This window comes from Eubalaena glacialis, chromosome X (assembly GCF_028564815.1).
Source record: "Eubalaena glacialis isolate mEubGla1 chromosome X, mEubGla1.1.hap2.+ XY, whole genome shotgun sequence".
Taxonomy (NCBI): Eukaryota; Metazoa; Chordata; class Mammalia; order Artiodactyla; family Balaenidae; genus Eubalaena; species Eubalaena glacialis.
In genome coordinates, this window is record NC_083736.1 from 105,577,816 (window position 1) to 105,597,076 (window position 19,261).

Here is a 19,261-nt window from a genome sequence, read left to right on the forward strand (position 1 = left end):
TTACAAGATCAAGATGTCTTTACTGATATCATCTAAAGATTTTGGCTGAGGGGTCCAAGATATCTCAGAGCTGGTGTTGGCCTACTGGTGGATGGGGATTTGTCCCAGGGGGTTCCAAGGTTGGTATCAGTCTGCTGGTGGGCAAGGCCAGGGCCTAGAGTGTCCAAGTGCTAGTGCTGACTCACTGGTGTGTGGAACTGGGCCCTGGGCTCCCTGGATGGAGGACCCAAGGTATCCCAAAGCTAGTGTCAGCCAGCTGCAGGTGGGGATGGATCCAGGGGTTGCTGGCTGAGGAACCCAAGGTGTCCCACAGCTAGAGATGGCCTATTGCTGTTTAGGACCAGGGACTGGGGGATCCTAGGGAAGGTGCCTGTCCGCTGGTGGGTGAAGCCATATCCTGGGGCTACTGCCAGCCCACTGGCAATTAGAGCTATGTCCTGGGGTCTCTGGCTACAGGACCCACGGGTCCTAGAGCTATTGTCAGACTACTGGTGGGTGGGCCCATTTTCTGACACAGCTGGCCAAAGGGTCCAGGGTGTCCTGAAGCTTGTGTTGGCTCACTGGTGAGTGGGGCCTGATCCCAGGGCAGCTGGCTATGGAGCTCATGGTGTCTTAGAGCTGGTACCAGCCTGCTGGTGGGTGGGCTGGGTTCTACCACACCAGACTTCAGGATTATAGTGGTCCTGGGGCTGGTGTCTGGGACCCAGAATCCTGGGGCAGCTGACTGCCCACTGGTGGGTCAGGCTGGTCCCAAGACTAGAGCCAGCTTGCTTGTGGGCTGGGCTGGGACCCAGGGTGTCCTGGGGCTTATGCTTGTTCACTAGTGAGCAGAGCTGGGTCCTGGATTCTCTGGCTAGAGGGTCCTGGGGGTCCCAGATCTAGTGCCTGTGTACTGGTGTGTTAGGCCAGGTCCTGGGACCTCTGGTGGACAAGGCCATGTCCAAGGGTGGCTGTGGGCTCAGGGGGTCTTAAGGCAGCCTGCCTATTGGTGGGTGGGGCTGTATCCCCACTCAGCTAGTTGCTTGGCCTGAGGCATCCCAGTACTGGTGCCTACAGGCTGGTGGGCATGGGCGTGCTGGGTCCCAAGACTAATAAGCTACAAGGAGGGTTCCAAAATGGTGCTTGCCAGCATCAGTGTCCACATGGTAGAACGTGATAGAGCTCTCAAAAATGGCTGCCGCCAGTACCTGTTCCACCAGGGTGAACTCCTGTTGCCTCCTGCCTCTTCAAGAGACTCCTCAAGATCAGCATGTGGGTCTGACCCAGACTAGTTTCAAATTACTGCTTCTGCCCTGGGTCCAAAAGAGTGTGAGATTTTGTGTGCACCCTTTAGGAGTGGAGTCTTTGTTTCCCACAGCCTTCTGGATCTCCCAAAAGTAAGCCCTGCTGGCTTTCAAAGCCAAATGATCTGGGGGCTCATTTTCCTGGTGCAGGACCCCTGGGCTGGGGAGCACAATGTGGTGATCAGACTCCTCATTCCTTTGGGAAAACCTCTGCAATTGTAATTATTCTCCTGTTTATAGGTCTTGACTATACCATGACTCCACCCCTCCTCCCATTGTGGTTCCTTATTTATACCTTTAGTTGTAGAAGACCTTTTCTGGTGGATTTCAGTATTTCCCATCAATAGTTGCTCTGTAAGCAGTTGTAATTTTGGTGTGCCTGTGAGAGGAGGTGAGCTCAGGGACTTCCTACTCCTCCATCTTTATACTGTATTTATTGAAAAAATCCACATATAAGTGGACCCACACAGTTCAAACTCATGTTGTTCAAGAGTCAACTTTATTTAGTTAAGAATTTCTGCATCTATATTCATTAGGGCTATTGGCCTGTAGTTTTTTTTATGTAGTGTCCTTATATGGCTTTGATATCAGGGTAATGCCGACCCCATAACATGAGTTTGGAAGTGTTCTCTCCTCTTCAATTTTTTTGGAACAGCTTGAGAAGGATTGGCCTTACTTCGTAAAATGTTTGGTAGAATTAACCAATGAAACCATCTGGTGCTGAACTTTTCTTTGTTGAGAAATGTTTTTATTACTGCTTCAATCACCTTACTCATTATTGGTCTCTTCAGATTTTCTATTTTTTCATGATTTATCTTGGTAGGTTGTATGAATCTAGGTTATCTAATTTGTTGGCATATAAATTCTATTCAATTCTATTCTGTTAATCTACAAGACTTTCCTTATTTCAGTACTACACAATCTTAATTACGGTAGTTTTGTAGTATATTTTGAAATGTGGAAGTATGAGTGCTCCAAATTTGTTCTCCTTGCTCAATATTGTTTTGGCTACTGGGTTCCTTGCAACTCCCTATGAATTTTTTAAGCAGTTTCTCAGTTTTGAAAAATAAGGCTTCTAGGATTTTGATAAGTAAGCATTGAATTTGTAGATCAGTTAATAGAGTATTGTCATCTTAACAATGTTAAGTCTTCCAATCCATAAACATGAGATATCTTTACATGTATTTAGATATTTTTAAATTTCTTTCAAAAATTTTTTGCAGTTTTCATTGTACAAGTCTTGCACTTCTTTTGTCAAAGTTATTTCTAAATGTTTTATTATTTTTTGATGCTGTTGAAATTTGAATTGTTTTATTTCATTTATAGATTGTCCATTGCTATTATATACTACTACAATTGATTCTTTTATATTACTCTTGTAGCCTGAAGACTTGCTAAACTTGCTTCCTAGTACAAGATCATGTAATCTTCAAATAAAGATGGTTTTACTTCTTTCTTTAAAATCTAGATATCTTTTAATTTCTTTTTCTTGCCTAAATTCTCTGCTTAAAACCTCCAGTACAAAGTTGGATAGAAGTGGTAAAAGCAAACTTGTTTGTTCTGATCTTAGGAGGAACTCTTTCAGTCTTTCATAATGAAGTAAGATGTTAGCTGTAGGTGTTTTACAGATGTCCTCTATGAGGTTGAGGAGGTTCCCTTCTATTTTTTGTATGGTCACTATTTTATTATAAAAACACATTGGATTTTGTCCTTTATTCTGTTAATATCACGTTACATTGATCGATTTTCACATGCTGATACAACCTTGCACTCTTTGGATAAGTTCCCCTGGGTCTTGATGTATACTCATTTTTATATGTTGCTGGATTTGGTTGGCTAGTATGTTGTTGAGGATTTTTGTACTTATATTAAGAAAAAGTACTGGTCTGTGGTTTTTCTTTTTATATGACGTCTTTGTCTATTTTTTGGTATCAGGAGTAATACTAGCCTCATAAAATGAGATGGGAAATATTCTTTCTTTTTTATTTTTTGGAAGAGTTTTTGAATGATCGGTGTTAATTCTTTAGATATTTGATAGAATTCACCAGTGAAGCCATTTGGGCCTGAGCAGTACTTAGTGGAGTTTTTTAATGTCAAATGGAATCTCTTTACTTGTAACAGGTCTATTCAGATTTTCTTTTTCTTTGTGAATTAGTCTTCACAGCTTGTGTATTTTTTAAAATTCATGTATTTCCATACAAATTGTAAATTTTTTGTTCTAATTCTGTGAAAAATGCCATTGGTAATTTGATAGGTATTGCATTGAATCTGTAGATTGCTTTGGGTAGTATAGTCATTTTGACAATTTTGATTCTTCCAATCCAAGAACATGGTATATCTCTGCATCGACCCCAAATAGCCAAAGCAATCTTGAGAAAGAAAAATGGAGCTGGAGGAATCAGGCTCCCTGACTTCAGACTATACTACAAATCTACAGTAATCAAAACAGCATGGTATTGGCAGAAAAACAGACATACAGATCAATGGAACAGAATAGAGAGTCCAGAAATAAACCCACACACCTATGGTCAACTAATCTATGACAAAGAAGGTAAGAATATACAATGGAGAAAAGACTGTCTCTTCAATAAGTGGTGCTGGGAAAACTGGAGAGCTACATGTAAAAGAATGAAATTAGAACATTCTCTAACACCACACACAAAAATAAACTCAAAATGGATTAAAAGCCTAACTGTAAGGCCAGATACTATAAAACTCTTAGCATAGGCAGAACACTCTCTGACATAAATTGCAGCAATATCTTTTTTGATCCATCTCCTAAAGAAAATAAAATCAAAAGTAAATAAATGAGACCTAATTAAACTTAAAAGCTTTTGCACAGAAACGGAAACCATAAACAAAACAAAAACACAACCCATAGAATGGGAGAGGATATTTGCAAATGAAGCGACCGACAAGGGATTAATCTCCAAAATATACAAATAGCTCATGCAGCTCAATATCAAAAAAACAAACAACCCAGTCCAAAAATGTGTGGAAGATCTAAATAGACATTTCTCCAATAAAGACATACAGGTGGCCAAAAAGTACATGAAAAGATGTTCAACATCACTAATTATTAGAGAAATGCAAATCAAAACTACAATGAGGTGTCATGTTACACCAGTCAGACTGGCCATCATAAAAAAATCTAAAAACAATAAATGCTGGAGAGGGTGTTGAGAAAAGGGAACCTTCCTACACTGTTGGTGGGAATGTAAATTGGTACAACCATTATGGAGAACAGTATGGAGGTTCCCTAAAATACAAAAAATAGAGCTACCGTATGATCCAGCAATCCCACTCTTGGGCATATATCCAGAGAAAACTATAATTCAAAAGGATACATGCACCCCAATGTTCATCACAGCACTATTTACAATAGCCAAGACATGGAAGCAACCTAAATGTCCATTGGCAGAGGAGTGGATAAAGAAGATGTGGTACATATATACAATGGAAAATTACTCAGCCATAAAAAAGAATGAAATAATGCCATTTGCAGCAACATGGCTGGACCTAGAGACCTTAATGAGTGAAGTAAGTCAGACAGGGAAAGACAAATATCATATGATATCGCTTATATGTGGATTCTAAAAAAAATGGTACAAATGTACTTATTTACAAAACAGAAATAGAGTCACAGATGTAGAAAACAAACTTATGGTTACCAGGGGGGAAGGGGGGGAGGGATAAATTGGGAGATTGGGATTGATATATACACACCAATATATATAAAATAAATAACAAATAAGGACTTACTGTACAGCACAGGGAATTCTACTCAGTACTCTGTAATGATCTATATGGGAAAAGAATCTAAAAAAGAGTGGCTATATGTATATGTATAACTGATTCACTTTGCTGTACGCCTGAAACTAACACAACATTGTAAATCAAATATACTCCAATAAAAATTACTTTAAAAATTCATGTAGATTTTCTGATTAGTTGGCATGCAGTTATTCATAGTATTTCCCTATAATCCATTTTATTTCTGTCATGTATCCTCTTCTATTCATGTTTTTAGTAATTTGCATTGTCACTCTTTATTCTGGTAAGTCTAGTTAAAGTTTTATCAATGTTGGAAATTTTCCCCCCAAAATCAACTTTTGTTGTTTTTTATTTCATACTGGAAGACTCCCTATAGTATTTCTTTTTCCTTTTATACGTTTATTTATTTATTTATTTTTGGCTGTGTTGGGTCTTCATTGCTGCGTGTGGGCTTTCTCTAGTTGCAGCAAGCGGGGGTACTCTTCGCTGCGGTGCGTGGGCTTCTCATTGCGGTGGCTTCTCTTGTTGCAGAGCACAGGCTCTAGGCACGGGAGCTTCAGTAGTTGTGGCATGTGGGCTCAGTAGTTGTGGCTCACGGGCTCTAGAGCGCAGGCTCACTTGTTGTGGCGCATGGGCTTAGTTGCTCCGTAGCACGTGGGATCTTCCCTGACCAGGGTTCGAACCCATGTCCCCTGCATTGGCAGGTGGATTCTTAACCACTGCACCACCAGGGAAGTGCTGTTATAATATTTCTTGTAGGGCACATTTGCTAGCAACAAATTCTTAGCTTTTGTTTACTGGAAACATTTAACTTCTCTTTCATTTTTAAAGAGTAGCTTTGCTGGACATAATATTATTGGTTAATAATATTTTTATTCCATGACTTTGAATATGTCATCCCAATGCCTCCTGGCCTCCATGGTTTCTGGTGAGAAATCAGTAAAACTTAGGGATTCCTCATCTGTGATGCTTTGCTTCTCTTTTGCTGCTTTCAAGATTCTCTTTGCCTTTGGATTTTATTTGATTACGATGTTTCCAGGTATGGATCTTTTTGAGTTTAGTATACTTGTGGTTCATTGAGATTCTTGGATGTGTAGATGAATGTTTTTTTCTGCAAATTTGAGAATATTTTGCCATCAGTTTTTCAAATATTCTTTCTGCCCCTTTCTGTTTCACTTCTCTTTTTGAGACAACCATTTTGCATATGTTGGTACACTTGATGGTGTCTCACAGTTTTCTGAGGCTCTCTTATTTTTTCTTTATTTTTTATTCATTCTTTTCTTCAGAATGCATTATCTCATGTTTTATGATTCTCTGCCAGTTCAAATCTGTTATTGAGCTTCTGTAATTTTTCATTTCAGATATTGTGGTCCAGAATTTCTATTTAATATTATTTTATAATTTCTGTCTTTACTGACATCATCTATTTGGTGAAGCATCATACTTATACTTTCCTTTAGTTCTTCTGACAAAGCTTTATTGCTTCAAACATATTTAAAATACCTTAAAGTCTTTAGTAAGTTCACTGTCTGTGGCTTCTGTAGAAACAGTTTCTATTAGTTGCTGTTTTTCCTTGTATAGGCCACACTTTATCTGTATGTATCACAATTTTTTGTCACAACCTATACATTTTAAATAATGTAATTTAACAACTTTAGGAATCAGTTTCTTCCTTCTCCCAAGGGTTCAATGTTGTTGTTATTTGTAGGTGTTGCTGATTTTTTCTTTTATCACTGTTCTAAACTAATTCTCTAAAGTAGGCATTCTTTGCTGTGTATGGCCACTAAAGTTTTTGCTAAGTTAGTTTCATGGTCAGCTAATGATCAAGAGGGATTTTCTTAAGTGCTCAGACCAGTAAGTTTCCCAACCTTTCTCAAGAGGCTCTGTGTGTACACTGGAACATGTCTTCAATGCTCAGTCTGGCAGTTTACAACTCTGCCTTAGCCTTTATTTCCTGCTTGCACAGAGCCTCAGTGTAAGTTTTAGATGAGCACTTAGGGCCTTCTTAGATTTTCCCTAAGTCTCCACACAGCCTTACCCAGGCATATGGCCTTCTGAATTCCCCAGAAAGATTTTATAGCTTTGAAAATACCCCTATGGAAATCTCATTCCATGGCTTTTCCTCATAAGTTTTTTGTTTAGCATGTTTTCTACCTCAAGTGGTATCACCACCTCAAGCAACTGTAATACTTAACAATTGTCACTGATTGGTTTTCATAAATAACTCCCAGGGAAAGTCTGTTTGCAATGGATGAGCACTAAGTCAGGTCAAATAATGATAAACCCGGCAAGGATTTTCCAGGAAATGGCCAAAGATGTCCAAAAAAAAAAATTCTTTGGAATGGGGTTTTGGAAGATCTCCAACTCTGTTCTGACCTTTAAAGTGCCTGCTAGGCTGCCGATCTTCAGTATGATTGCAGGACTGTTATTTTCCAAGGCTACAGCAGAGCTGGGGGGTGGGGGGGTGAAAGAATGAGAATAAGGCAAGTTTAAATGCCACAAAACACTGTTCTTACGGAAATAGAACTTTTTTCTTGAATAAATACTCCCCAAATTACTGAAAGACTTTGGCATATTTCTGGAGTTCTGATAGGTTGATTTTGACAATATTTTCCAGTGTTCTCATTGTTTTTATAGATAAGAGCATTTTTGTCTTTATAACCATTTCCACTAATGTCACCTCTAGTTGTATCATCATTCTTTACTTTAACCTCCTTTTGTCTTTATAATTAAGCTAGGTTTCTTATAGATAAAATATAGTTGTCTTGTTTATTTATCTAATCTAGCAATCTCCACTGCTCATATTTATATCTTTTATATATAATGTGATTATTGGTATAGTTGGGTTTAAATCTAATCTTTTGCTATTTATTATTTGTCCCTTTTTTATTGTTGTTATTTTCTGTCTTTTTTTTTCTTATTCTTTTTTCAATACTCAATCACCTCAGGGTCTCTTTTATTAACTCTTTCATTTTCTGATCAGCAGTTGCTGCTTCAATGTTCTTTGCATATCTAGTACTTTTAATTGTATGCCCAGCATTGTGGGTATTATGTTATAAAAGCCCTTGATTTTGTCATCTTTCTCTTGTAAGTGTTAAATTTTATTCTAACTGAAAGTTAAATTATCAGCATATCACCTGGATACTGTATTAGATTCCTAGCACATAGCCTTACTTCAACCTCAACTAAAGGCCCTGAGTATTTTACAAAGACGGTCCACTATGCGTATACGATCTCTAAAATCTCAGCTTTGCTTTCCAGCCTTCCAGTGTCTGTTATATGCTAGGACCCCAAGAGGCTTACCTAGGTCATTTGCATCTCAGGAGTTGGCCAAAATCATGAGAAGAAATTTTATGCAAGTTTCAGAGAATCCCCTGTGTGTCTGTCCATTCTCTCCTAGCATAACACCCAAATTTGTCTCCATTCAGCTCTGAAATGTTATTTATGTCTCAACTTCCCAGCAAAAGTGCTACACTTTGACTGGGCTCTATTTCCTTAAAACATAGTTTCAAAATTGCTCATCAGGAGGAAGCTCATGTGAATGGGAGCTCAAACATGGGCTTTCTGTCTCTTAAAGATTGTAGCTTTGCACTTTAGCTTATCCAGTAAATAGAAACAATTGTATAATGTATTTGGTGCAGCCTTGTTTTTTTCCTTTTTGTTGCCAAGATATAATTTACATACAATAAAATGTACAGATTTTTATGTATAGTGATTGATGAGTAAGAAAAAATGATAATTTCTATGTAACCATCAGAAAAAAACAAGATTTAAAGTAATTCTACCACTCAATAATTGTCCCCATTCACTTTCCAGGCAATACACCTGTAATGGGACAACCTGTTCTTATCTTTATTACTAATATTTAGTTTTAACTTTCCCAGATATTCAAATAAATGAAAATAAACATTGCATTCTTTTATGTGTCTATCATCTTTTTTCAATATAGTGATTTTGAGATACATCTATTTTGTTGCACTTATCATTAACTTGCTCTTTTTTATTGCTAAGTAACTATCATCACATGAATATAGTACCAGTTGTTTATTCAATTATCTCCAGATGGATATTTACATTCTTTTCAGTTTGGGACTATTAGGAATAAAATTGGTATGAGAATTATTTTTCAAAGTCTATTTTAGGTTCTCTGTTTTTATTTCTCTTGGGTAAATACTTAGGAATGGAATTGCTGGGTCAAAACAAAGTTGTAGGTTTATCTTTATTTAAAAGAAACAAACAAACAAACTAGCAAACCAGTTTTCAAAGTGGCAGTACTATTCTGTATTCCCACCAGCAAAATATGTGAGTTCTAGTTGATCCATGATTTCATTGCCACTTGGTAATGCCAGTTTTTATTATTTTTTTAGCTAATTGTAGACTTACAGAAAAGCTGCAGAATAGCACAGAGAGTCCCCTTACATCCCTCATCCTACTTCACCGAATATTAACATTTTGTATACCCATAGTACAATGACCAAAAACAGGAAATCAACATGTCATACAGTATTATTAACTAAAGTACAGATTTTGTTCAAATTTCACAACATTTTCTGCTAGTGTCCATTATTTGTTTTCATACCTTATTCAGGATTCCACATTATATTAATTGCATTGAGCAGCTTCAGCTGCATCCAACAAATTCTGATAAATTCTCTTTTCATTTTTATTTGGTTCCAAATATTTTCTAATTTTCCTTGTTATGGCTTCTTAGATACACCCATCATATAAAAGTGGACATTTAATTTCCAAATATATGGGGGTTTTTAAGTATCTTTTGATATTAATTTCTCATTTAAATGCTTTCTTCTCTGCAATCACCCTCTGTGTTTTTTTCAGTCTTTTAACTTTATTGAGGCTTTCAATAGTTAAGTCAAAGATCTCTCTTGGTAAATGTCACATTGCACTTGAAAATATGTGGGTTATTTCCAAATACCTTTTGATAGTGATTTCTAACAAAATTCCACAGTAATAAGAGAACAGACTCTGTATGATTTCAATACCTTTAGACCATGAAATTTTTGCGTCTTGTTTTACGTCCCTGGATATGTTCCAGTGTGTCCTGGTTTATAGTCTATAGGCACTTGAATAGAATTTGTATCTTGCTGTTGTGTGAAAGTTGTATAAATCTTAATTATGTTGAATTGGTTCATAGTGCTTTTCAGGTCTACTATATCCTTCTACTTTTCTGTCTATTCATCCTATTAATTTTTGAGAGTTTGATATTGAATCTCCAACTAAAAATCTTAATTTATCTACTTCTCCTTTCAATTCTGTTGATTTTGCTTCACGTATTTTGGAACTGTGTTATTAGGTGCATATATATTTTTAAATTATTATATCATCCTGCTATATTAACCCATTTTTAGTTATGCAATCTCCCTCTTTTTCTCTAATACTAATCATACTATTAAGTATATGTTATCTGAAATTAATATGTACTATAGTGTTTTATGCATATCATTTCATGTAGTATATATTTCAATTCTTTACTTTCAACCTATATGTATGTTCATAATCAAAATATATCTCATGTTAGCAGCAAAGAATTTAGTCTCTGTTTTCTTTTTAAAACTTTTTATTCAATCTGATTACCTTTAACTTTTGATTAGAGGGTTTAATCAATTTACATTTAATGTGATTATTGATATTGTTTTTGACATTTGTTTTCTATTCATCTTTTATCTTTATTGTTGCTCCATTCCACCTTTCCTGTTTACTTTTTTCTTATCATGATATAGCTAATATACCTAAAATTTACCATTTTAAGTGTACAACTCAATAGTTTTTAGTGTATTCACAAGGTTGTACAACCATCACCATTATTTAATTATAGAGCATCTTCATGACACCAAAAAAAAGTATTTAAAAGTGTCATTCCCCAATCCTCTTTCCCCAGACCTTAGACATCACTAATTTACTTTTTATTTCTATGGATTGGCCTACTCTGGACATTTTCTATAAATAGAGTCATACAATATGTGACCTTCTCTATCTGCCTTCTTTCAAATATCATGTTTTTCAATTCTTCCTTGTTGTAGCATACATTAGTACTTCATTTACCTTTTTCCTTTCTTTGTTAGTTTTTAGCAGTTGATTGAGAAATAATTCAGATATAATTCACCTAGTTAAAGTATACAATTCAATGGTTTTTAATATTTCATAGATGTGTGCAACCATCACCTCTATTAGTTTTAAAACATTTTTGTCACCACAAAAAAAAACCTTATAAGTATCACCACCCCTACCTACCCATCCCCCATGCCTAGGCAAGAACTAATCAATTACCTGTCTCTATAGGTGTGCCTACTCTGGCAATAGATGGGATATTCATGTAGTTATGATCATATAATATGTGGTCTTATGTGATTGGCTTTTTCACTCAGTAATCTTTTAAGTGTGAATAAGATTCTGTTGTATGTATATACCACCACTTATTTTTTCACTCTTCCGCTGATGGGCATTTGGGTTATTTCCAGTCTTTTTTAATCATGAATAATGCTGCTGTGAACATTCATGGAGCAATTTTTCTTTGAACACCTGTTTTCAATTCTCTTGCATACATAACTAAGGAATTCCTTGATCACATTGTAACTGCGGAATTATTTCCAAAGCTGATGTACCATTTTAAATTCCCATCAACCTTATTGGAGGATTCCAATTTCTTCACATTTTTACCTACATTTTTTGCTGTTTATATATATGATTATACCTGTCCTAGTATGTATAAAGTGGTATTTCATTGTGATTTTGATTTGCATTTCCTTAACAGCTAATGATAATGAGCATATTTTCATGTACATATTGGTCATTTGTATATCTTCTTTGGAAAGATACATATTCATATCATTTGCCCAATTTAATTGGGTTATCTGTCTGTTACTATTGAATTGTAAGCATTTTCATATATTCTGGATGAAAGACACACAGAAGACATATGACTTCTAAGTATTTCTACCATTGTGTGAGTTGTCCTTTCACTTTCTTGATGGCATCATTTGCAGTACAAAAGTTTTTAATTTTGATGAAGTTCAATTTATCTATTTTTCTCTTGTGGCTTGTGCTCTTAGTGTCACATTTAGTAAAACATTCTTAATGCTAGAATTATAAGGGTGTATCCCTATGTTTTCTTCTAAATATATAATTTAGGTATAATTTTTACCTCTTACATTTAGGTCTTTGATTCATTTTGAGTTAATTTTTGTAAATGGTGAAAGGTAAGGATCCAACTTCCTCCTTTTGCATGTTGACATCAGTTATCCCAGCACCATTTAAAAAGACTATTCTTTCCCCCATCGAATGGTTGTCTTAGTTTTTACAGGCTATTGTAACAAAATACCATAAACTAAGTGGCTTATAAACAAAAAAATATTTATTTCTCACAGTTCTGGAGGCTGGGAAGTCCAAGAGCATGTCACTGACAGATTGGGTGTCTGGTGAAGTCCCACTTCCTAGATGGCCATCTTTTCACTATAACCTCACATGGCAGAAAGGCAAGGGAGCTTTCTCTAGCCTCTTTTATAGGGCACTAATATCATTCATGAGCACTCTGCTTTCGTGACTTAATCACTTCCCAAAAGCCCCACCTCCTAATAGCACCTTGGGGGTTAGGATGTCAACGTATGAATTTTGAGAGGGACACAATCATTCAGACCATAGCAATGGTCCTGGCACCTTTGTTGAAAATTAGCTGATTATAGATACATAGGTCAACTTGTGCACTCTCAATTCTATTCCAGTGATCTATATGTCTATTTTTACGTCTGTACCTCATGGTCTTGATTATCATTATTTTGTAGTAAGTTTTAAAATCAGAAAGTGTGAGTTCTCATACTATGTTCTATTTCAAGATTATTTTGGCTCTGCTGGGTCCTTTGCAATTCCATGTGAATTTTAGAATTGGCTTGTCAATTTCTACATACAAAGAAGTCAGCTGGGATGCTGAAAGGAATTGCGTTGACTCTTTAGATCACTTTGGAGAGTATTGCCATCTCAACAATTTTAAATCTTCTAATCCATAGACATAAGCTTTTTTCCATTCATTTAAATTCTTTACCTTCATTCAACAGTTTTGTACTCTTCAATTTAAAAGTTTTAGATTTCTTTTGTTAAATTTATTCCTAAGTACTTTATTCTTTTCAGTGCTATTGTAAATTGCATTGGTTTTTTTTTTTGGATTTTATTTTATTTTTTTATACAGCAGGTTCTTATTAGTTATCTATTTTATACATATTAGTGTATATATGTCAAGCCCAGTCTCCCAGTTCATCCCACCAACCACCCCCCGCCCGCTTTCCCCCCTTGGTTGCATTGTTTTCTTAATTTCATTTATTGGATTGTTCATTGCTAGTGTATAGAAATATAATTGAATACCAAAATAATAGCACACTGAATGTGGCAACATTTAAAAAAATTACATACCATGATCAAGTGGAATTTATCCCAGATATGAAAGGTTGGTTTAACATCAATAGAATAAAAAACAAAAACCACATGATCATCTCAATATATGCATAAATAGCATTTGAAAAAAAATGTCCATTTTTTAAAATTGAAATATTATTGATGTATAAAATTGTTTAAGGTGCACAGCATGTTGGTTTGATACATTTATATATTGCAATATGATTGTCACTGTAGTGTTAGCTAACACCTCTATCACATCATATAATAGTCATTACTTTTTTGTGTTAAGAACAATTAAGATCTAGTCTCTTAGCTACTTTGAAGTTTATAATACAGTATTGTTGACTATAATCACAATGCTGTGTGTTAGCTCTCAAGGACATATGTATCTACTAGCTCCAAGTCTGTACCTTTAAAAAACATATCCCCAATTCCCTCACCCACCAGCCTCTGGTAACCACCATTCTGCTCTCTGTTTTTACAGGTTTGGCTTTTTTAGATCCCACATATAAGTGAAATGATATAATATTTGTCTTTCTCTGTCTTACTTACCTCACTTAGCTTAAAGCCTTCAAGGTCCATCCATGTTGTTGCAAATGGCAGGATTTCCTTCTTTCTCATGGCTTAATAATACTCCATTATATCATCCATTGATGGACACACAAGTTGTTCTCATTTCTTGGCTATTGTGAATAATACAAAAATAAACACTGTAGCGAATATATCTCTTTAAAATCCTGTTTTCATTTCCTTTGGATATATATACCCAGAAGGGGAATTGCTGGATCACATGACAGTTCTATTTTGAATTATTTGAACAATTTCCATATTGTTTTCCATAGTGCCTGCAACAATTTACATTTCCTCCAGCAATGTGCAAGGGTTCTCTTATCACCACATCCTCTCCAACACTTATTATCTATTGTCTTCTTGATGATAGCCATTCTAACAAGTGTGAGGTGATATCTTATTTTGTGTTTTTTTTAATATATATTTATTTATTAGGTTGCACCTGGTCTTAGTTGTGGCAGGTGGACTCCTTAGTTGTGGCTCCAGGGCTCCTTAGTTGTGACTCACCAGCTCCCTGGTTGTGGCATGAGAACTCTTAGTTGCAGCATGCATGTGGGATCTAGTTCCCTGACCAGGGATTGAACCCAGGCCCCCTGCATTGGGAGCACAGAGTGTTATCCACTGCGCCACCAGGGAAGTCCCTCTTATTGTGGTTTTGATTTACCTTTTCCTGATGATTAGGAATGCTGAGCATCTTTTTATGTACCTAATGGCTATTTATATGTCTTTTTTTGAAAAAAAGGTCTACTTGGTTCCTGTGCCCATTTTTTATTGCGTTGTTTGTTTTTATAAAATTCAGTTGTATGAGTTCTTTATATATTTTGAATATTAACCCCTTATCTGATATATTGTTTGCAAATATTCTCTCCCATTTCATAGGTTGCCTTTTCATTTTTTGATTTATTTTTTGCTGTGCAGAATCTTTTTTTAGTTTGATGTAATCCTAGTTGTTGATTTTAGCTTTTGTTGTTTGTGCTTTTGGTATCATATCAAAAAAAGTATTGCCCAGTCCAATGTCAAGGAGCTTCTTCCTCCTTTTCTTCTAGGAGCTTTATGGTATCAGGTCTTATGTTTAAATCTTTAATTCACTTCTAGTTAACTTTTTGATTGATGTAAGATAGGGGTGCAATTTTATTTTTCTGCATGTGGTTATGCAATTTTTCCAACACTATTTGTTGAAGAGACTATCCTTTCCCCATTGAGTGTTCTTGGCGCCACATCAAATATTAGTTGACCATATATGTAGGAGTTAATTTGGGGGCTTTCTATTCTGTTCCATTGGTCTATGTGTCTATTTTTATGCCAGTACCATACCATTTAAATTACTTTGCAGTATATTTTGAAGTGTGATGTCTCCAGTTCTGTTCTTCTTTCTCATGATTCTTTGGCTATTTAGGGCCTTTTGTGGATCCATACAAATTTTATGATTGCTTTTTCTATTTATGTGAGAAATGCCAATGGAATTTTATAGGGATTGCACTGAATCTATAAATGGGTTTGGTAGTATGGACATTTTAGCAATATTAATTCTTCCAATCCATGAACATGGGGTAACTTTCCATTTGTTTGTGTCCTTTTAAATTTCTTTCATCAAGGTCTTATAGTTTATATTGAACAGATCTTTCACTTACTTGATTAAATTTATTCCTAAGTATTTTATTGTTTTTGAAGCTATTGTGAATGGGATAGTTTTCTTTATTCCTTTTTCAGATGTTTTGTTGTTTGTGTATAGAAATGCAACTGATTTCTTTTTTTTCCCCTCTTTTTTGGATTTCCTTCCCATTTAGGTCACCACAGAGCACTGAGTAGAGTTCCCTGTGCTATACAGGAGGTTCTCATTAGTTATCTATTTTATACATAGTAGTGTATATGTGTCAATCCTAATCTCCCAGTTCATCCCACCCTCCCCTTCTAAATCCAATATCTGTGACCAATAAATATAATTTACTTATATTGACTTCTCTTTTCATTGATTGTTGTTCCCACCTTTCTGTTCCTTTGGATAGCTAATAACTTTTGATTTAAAACTGGACATTTTTATACTTTGTGATATTCTGGAGTTTGTTTTCTCTTGTGAAGATTATTGTTTTTGCCTTATAGTAGGCAGTTACCTTTCTGTACTCAAACTATAAAACTTGTGTCCCTCACATTATGCAGCATCTAATGCCTCTGCTCAGTTTTCTTGGCTTCTAGCTCCTACTTTTTTAGTGTATTCCTCCTATATTTCTTCTGAGCCTGCGTAGTTTAAAGATCAGTCAACAATTGAGGTAGAGTTTATATACAGATTTACAGGTGTTATTGAGGATTTCTGCATCTATGTATATAAATAATATTGTTCTATAAAAGTCCTACCAGATAAAGTCATCAGGTTTTCATATCAGGGTTATGCTGGCCTCATAATATTAGTGAGGGGTATTTCTTACTTTTCCATTTGTGTAAATTTGATGTTTCTCTCTTAAATGTTTGAAAGAATTAATCAATGAAGCCATTTGGATTTGGAGAAGTTTTTAAATATTAGTTCAATTACTTTAATAGATGAAGAGAAATTTCAATTTTCTATTTCTTTCCATTTTGACTCACTTTAGTTCATAGCCAGTGAATAAGGCAAATATAAATAATAGAGATAACAAAGATTGGGAGAATGGTGGCGCAGTGGTTAAAAATCCGCCTGCCAATGCAGGGGACATAGGTTTGAGCCTGGCCCGGGAAGATCCCACATGCTGCGGAGCAACAAAGCCCGTGCGCCACAACTACTGAGCCTGCGTGCCACAACTGCTGAAGCCCGCACTCCTAGAGCCTGTGCTCCACAACAAGAGAAGCCACCGCAGTGAGAAGCCCACACACCACAACAAAGAGTAGCCCCCACTCGCCACAACTGGAGAAAGCCCACGTGCAGCAACAAAGACCCAACGCAGCCAAAAATAAACAAAATTAAATAAAATGTTCCCAGGTGACGCCAATGCCACCGGCCACAGACCATACATTAAAGAGCAAGGGGTAACATAGTCGTTTAGGTTAATAAATAAATAAATTTATATAAAAAAAGAAAAAGATTGGGGGAAAAGTTAAAACTTTTTAACTTGAAGATAACAATTGTCTATGTGGAAACTCTTAAGGAATCTATTATACTAAAAAGAAAACTACTAATATAAATAAGTAAATTTAGCAAGATATGACTGTATGTGTCTTCATATTTAAAGTTCATCTTTTAGACAGTGATAGTCTTGCTTTTTTATCCTACTATAAAAAGTGCTGTCTTCTAACTGGAGTATTTGGTCCAATTACATTTTATATAATTATTGATATGACTGGATTTAAGTCTGACATCTTTTTCTTTGCTTTCTATTTGTTTCATTTGATTTTTGTTCCTCTGTCCTTCTTTTCTTGCTTTCTCTTCTGTTTACCAAATATTATTAACATTACATTTCAGTTCCTTTATTGTTTTTTTAACCACACATCTTTTAAATTATATTTAGTTGATCTAGGTTAATCTAGGAATTACCACATGCTTTCTTAGCTCATAACCATCCCTAAATTCAATAATATACCACTTTCCCACTTCAGACTTCAGAAATGTAAGAAATTTAAAATAGTATAATTTCATTTACCAAGCCTTTTCTTTTTGTTGTTGTTTTCATGTATGCTACTTCTACATATACTACTGACATAACCTTAAATTTAAATTATTTTTGCTTCAAAACCTCATTTATACATTCTAAGAAATTAGGATAAAACAAAAGTTAGTCTTTCACATTTACTTATATATTTACCATTTCACATGCTCCTCTTTCCTTTTGTAGATCTGAACTTCCACCTGGTATCATTTCCATCAACCTCTAAAGACCTTCCTTTAGCATTTCTTTTAATGAAGATCTATTAGCAACAAATTCTTCCAGCTTTAGTTTATCAGAAAAATGCCTTAATTTTACCCTTATTTTTGAAGGATCTGTTCACTGAACATAAAATTCTGATTTGACGGCTGTGAGTTTGTATCGTTTATATTTATTCTCTTAAAAGAAAGTTTTATTATCTTCCGTTCTCTATGGAATCTGATGTGAAAGTCCTTGGATATTTCTATATTAATCTTCTCTATGAAATGTGTCATTTTTCTCTGGCTACCTTTTAGATTTCTTATTTATATTGGTTATAAGTACTTTGATTATAATATTCTTATGTTTTGTTTCCTTTGGGTTTATTCTACTAGAGATTTGTTGAGCTTCATAGATCTGTAGGTTAATGCCTTTCACCAAATTTGAGAAGTTTTTACCACTATTTCTTCAAATATTTGCCTGCCCCATTATTTATCCTCTTCTTAGACTCCAGTTTACATGTGTGTCAGAGTGCTTTATATTGTCCCACAGGTCACTGAAACTCCTTTTAAATTTTTTTTCTTTTTGTTCTTCTGATTAATTTGTATAAATATCTTCAAGTTCATGGTTCCTTTCTTCTGCCATCTCCACTTGTCTGTTAAACTTATGCAGTTTATTTTTCATTCAAATATTTAACCTTGTAATTCCAAAACTTCCATCCTATTCATTTTACAATTTACATTTCTCTGCTGAGAGTTATCATCCCTTAACCCATTAGGACCACATTTGCCTTTAAGTCCTTGAACATCTTAATAACAGTTGCTATAAATTCCTTATCTGATCATTCCAATATTAAGTGGTACAGGGAATCTTTTTTCATTGACTGCTTTTCTGTGTAATTAATATCTTAATTTCTTATTTCTTAGCCTATCTATATTTTTGTAATTTTATGCAGGGCACTGTAAATGATACATTGCAAAGAGTCTGGAATGTGTTGTTTCTTTTAAAAAGTGTTCAATTTGGGGGTGGCATGCTATTAATTTATTGTCTGTTCTTGATCCTGCTGAGGTTCAGTTTTAGGCTTTATTATGGTGCATCCTTTAAGGCCATGATCCTTACTGCTAGGCATGGCTGTTCCTTCATTTCAGCTGAATCCTCAAGATGTTAGTGATGTGTTAATGTGGTGTCTCCCTTCTGGCTGGGCCAGACTCTAACTTCTGGGACTGTGTAACTTCTATATATTTGTTATGCTCTTGTCCCCATAGCTACCACTCTCTGCTAGGCCTTATGGAGTCTCATCTGCAGATGTGCACCCTAGCCCTCAATCAAATTCCTGGAGGGTATGCTCACAAATACTTCTTGGTCTCCTCCTCTGCATGGTTCCCTCTTCTCTTATATCTTTCCCAGGAAGTCCCAGGTGCT

General features: G+C 35.5%; 1 protein-coding gene across 1 annotated transcript in view; it reads left to right on the forward strand.

Moving 5' to 3' along the window:
* Positions 1-19,261, forward strand: part of HTR2C (5-hydroxytryptamine receptor 2C) — a 116,183-nt gene that overhangs the window by 78,100 nt on the left and 18,822 nt on the right. The gene's annotated exons all lie outside the window — the stretch shown is intronic.